Genomic DNA, 4139 nt, shown 5'->3' on the forward strand with positions numbered 1-4139 from the left:
GTGGTCCTTAGGAGCGACCTGCTGCCCACGGGCACTGTGTTGGTCACCCCTGCTTGAAATGCTATTTTCCTAATAACATTATGGATTCCACTCCCTGTGCCACTTCGGTTTTTCCTCGGGTTCGCAAAAGGCTCTCTGTGAAGATTTCTGGTTCATTCCTCATGACTGGCAACATCTCGCTCCTCTTCAGTGCAGCATAACCTCTCTGCCCTCCAGTGCCATTACCATCCAGCAACTCCCACCAGACCATGCCAAGGATCCTCCATTCCATCTTTACACAACTCTGGATTAATCCCCACACAAGGACTCAAAACCTGGAAGCCAATCACTTCCCCCCATGCGACCTCATCTTCATCTCTATCAGTAAGAGCTTCATTCATCATCAGTGACTCTGTTACTTGCATCTAGTTCCAGTATTTGCAGTTTTCCCACTTCCCCCTGCCACCAGGCTCCCAGACAAAAATGCACATTCATTATTCCTTAATTGTTCAAGAACTTTATTAATCTTTTCCTACTGATTCTAGGTAGTATTCTGCATGTGGGCAAAAGGTACACCAAAAACCATGACAGAACACTCAGGCCAGTCTGACCCAGAAGACACTCTCGGGAGGGCTCTCTTTGAACAGTGCACTCTCTTTGAATCACACCGACTCCACCTGCTCCATCTCCGGCTCTGCCTCCCACTCCTATTCCTCCGGTTCTCTCCACTTCCTGTCCACTCACCGTCTTCAGATAAATATGCAAGTGACACAGGTTGTTGCAGGGTTTCCTGCTGCAATGGTCTCTAGCCTTTAATCATTCCCCTCAGTGTTCCCCCCATTGAGGTTCTAAGAGTTCTTATATAATTGCTTTCCTAACAGACAAAGCTTTGGAGTGGGCTGAAGCCCGATTCATGACTTTGGTTGGACTTTTGAAGAATTTCTAGTTGAATTTTAAACAAACGTTCAGTCAGGAATATCTGTACCCAGAGATTTCCCTGTCAAGAAATCTCTGGGCACTAAAACAGGGTCAAAAATCCCTTTCTGAATTTGCCATTGATTTCAGAATAATAGCTGCAGTTTCTGGCTGGAATGTCTCAGCTCTTAAAAGCGCATTTTTTCACGCTTTGAATGACTCCCATAAACACGAATTACCTACCATAGATAAACCAAAGACTCTTAAACTAATTTCTGTGGCTATCTGACTGCACAACCAGCTCAAAAAAGGCAATAAAGAAAAAACTAAGAGAAATCAAACTTGAAGATCAAACCATTTATCTGTCTGCCACCTCCATCAGCCTTCTCTTCCTCAACTCTCAAATAAACCAGAACCCATGCAGATTGGAAGGACCAGATTAACCCCTGAGAAGCATCAAAGGTGTATGGACTCTAATTAGAGTCTATGAACTCTAGAAGTTTAATCGGTAATACTTTTATAACAAATTTATGTCAGATCATGATTTCTTGGTTAATGACAAGTTGTCATAACAAAGACATTTCGATTAATGTCAACTTTGTATTAAAAGTGTCATTATTTACCGAATGACGCTTTATGACAACAGTCATAACTATTAATGAAGACTTATTGATGTTCATNACAAAGAAGTAGGATCATTAGAATAACCACATACATGCACATATCTGAAAACATGGTCCACAGTTTGACATGAGCTGTTTTGGATTCTTCTTGTGGCCTTTGGATGTAGGACGAAGCACATGAACCAACAGAAGAATGCCTGGTTTTCCCAGCCTGGAGAAACAACAGGATAAATAGCAGACACATTAGGATAAACATTTTAAAGAGAAGTGTGAGCAAAAATAACCAGACCCACCTGTGTGTGTGTCACCATCACAGTCATTCAAAATACTTTGTCCACCCGGTTTACCCTGGAGAGCAATTTTCACCACCTACAACATAAAGCATAAAAATGTCAGAAATAATTACCATGAACACAACTCAGACATTAGGCATTATAGAAATTAGTCAGCTTATAAAAACATTATGGAGAGGATTTCTTCTACCAACCTGTCAGAAGAAATATGTTGAAGTCATCATAACATGCTTCAGTCACTAATACGTTGCAATTGTGGGAGCAACTCTTTAGCAAACACTATTTCTTTAGGGAAACTGACAAACCTATCTTTGAATTTGACTAAACAAGTGTTTAATTAACATTGTGTTTTTAACATACAACACCAACACTGGTAATATAACACTTTTGATTATGCTCTGTAGATTTTGATTAATTCCCTAAAAGATTTATTATGGAAAGTATTTTTGTCTTTCTATTTAATATTGTCTTTAAATGCTGGTTCTCTAAGATGCAAATACAATTAAAATGTCTTGCCTAGGAAAAAAATTGTAATGAACAATTATTTTGCGGTAGTTTGCTGCCAGTCGTCAGTCTTTATTGTGACAATACAAGAAGAGATCAAATTGACAATATCCTACCGTATTTTGGAATAACAGTATGTTACTGCTGGAATTCCGCTGTAAATTTACAGCCATTTCTAAGAGTGCGGTCTATCCCACAAATCCGAAAACAGCTTTAAAGATTTTTAAGGTTTGCTAACTTCTACAGACATATAATCATAAAAACAGCTTTACCATGAACAGATTTCAACTCTACCAAGATCCCATTCACCTGGACCCTGGAAGCTGACGCTGCTTTGCTCAACCTTAAGAATCAATTTGCCAACACTCCCATTTTCACCCAGTCCGACCCCAGTAAAAAGTTCTTTGTTGAAGTTGAGGCCTCCAAGACTGGGGTTGGTGCTGTCTCTTCTCAATGTTCAGATTCCGATGATAAGACTCATCCAAGTGCTTTCTTTTTTGCAGACTTTCCCCTGTGGTAAGAAATTCTGATCTGGGGGACCGAGAACTTCTGGCCATCAAGGTTTCTTTAGAGGAGTGGCATCAGTAGTTGGAGGGAACAAAACATCTGTGCTCTTCTGGATAGATCACAGAAACCTGTCCCATCTTCAACCTGCCAAACGATTCTACTCCTGTTAGTCTCACTGGCCCTTGTTGTTCTCCCACTTAATTCTCTCAAACTCTTATTGTCCAGACTAAATAAAAATCAAACCAGATGCCCTCTCCAGACTGTACTCACCCGATAACTTTGAAAAGACTCCATCTTTCATCCTTTCTACCTAGTTGCACCACTGCTCCTGTCACATGGGACCCTGAAGACATCATAACAAGCTCTAGAGACAGAACCAGAGTCTTCCACCAGTCCACCCAACAGAGCATACGTACCCACACCAGCAAGAGCCCGACTCATACATTGGATCCATTCAGCCAACTTCTCTGCACATCCTGATATCATCAACCATCACTTTTGGTGGCCATCTCTATACAAAGATGTCAAAGGATATGTCCTCACCTGTACCATCTGCGCTTGCAACAAATCCTCTCAACTTCCATCTGTACTACTTCAACCTTTGGCCATTGCTAAGCACCCATGGTCACACATATTTAATGATTTTGTCACTGGACTCCCCTATCCAAAGATATGACCACAATTTTCAATAACATTGAAAATTGTAAAGCCTGTTATCCCCTCTCAAAAAGCTCAAAAAGCTTTTCACAGCCTTTTAAACAGCCCAACTCCTAGTCAAACATGTGTTCCATCTTCGTGGCATCCCTCAAGAGATCCTGTCTGACTGTGGTCCCCAGTTCATCTCCTAAGTTTGGAAACAGTTCTGTTATGCCTTCAATGACAAAGTCATAGTCACCTCCGGTTAACATCTGCAATCCAATGGACACACCAAAAGGATGAAGAACTAGAATCCACACTCAGCTGCCTCACTTCAACAACTCCTTCAGACAGGAATGAGTTCTTACCATGGGTTGACTATGCACACAATGGTAACACTTTATTTGAAGGGGGTTGAATAAGACTGTCATGACACTGTCATAAACATGACATAACACCTGCCATGAACATAAATAAGTCTTCATGAATAGTTATGACTGTGGTCATAAAGCGTCATTCGGTAAATAATGACACTTAATACAAAGTTGACATTATTCAAAATGTCTTCGTTATGACAACTTGTCATTAACCTCGCCAAAAATGTCTTCGTTATGACAACTTGTCATTAACCAAGAAATCATGATCTAACATAAATTTGTCATAATAGTAGTCATAATGATTT

The 4139-nt window shown here is 40.5% G+C and overlaps 1 long non-coding RNA gene across 1 annotated transcript; it reads right to left on the reverse strand.

Moving 5' to 3' along the window:
• Positions 1-1657: 1657 nt before the first annotated feature.
• Positions 1658-2053, reverse strand: LOC107835037 (uncharacterized). The gene is made up of 3 exons (XR_001660867.1): positions 2005-2053; positions 1811-1886; positions 1658-1728 (listed from the first exon to the last, which is right to left on the reverse strand). It is a non-coding gene; the product is annotated as an uncharacterized LOC107835037 (long non-coding RNA).
• Between the last annotated feature and the right edge of the window lie 2086 nt (positions 2054-4139).

The sequence above is a fragment of the Poecilia formosa genome, unplaced genomic scaffold, assembly GCF_000485575.1.
Source record: "Poecilia formosa unplaced genomic scaffold, Poecilia_formosa-5.1.2 Scaffold941, whole genome shotgun sequence".
Classification (NCBI taxonomy): domain Eukaryota; kingdom Metazoa; phylum Chordata; class Actinopteri; order Cyprinodontiformes; family Poeciliidae; genus Poecilia; species Poecilia formosa.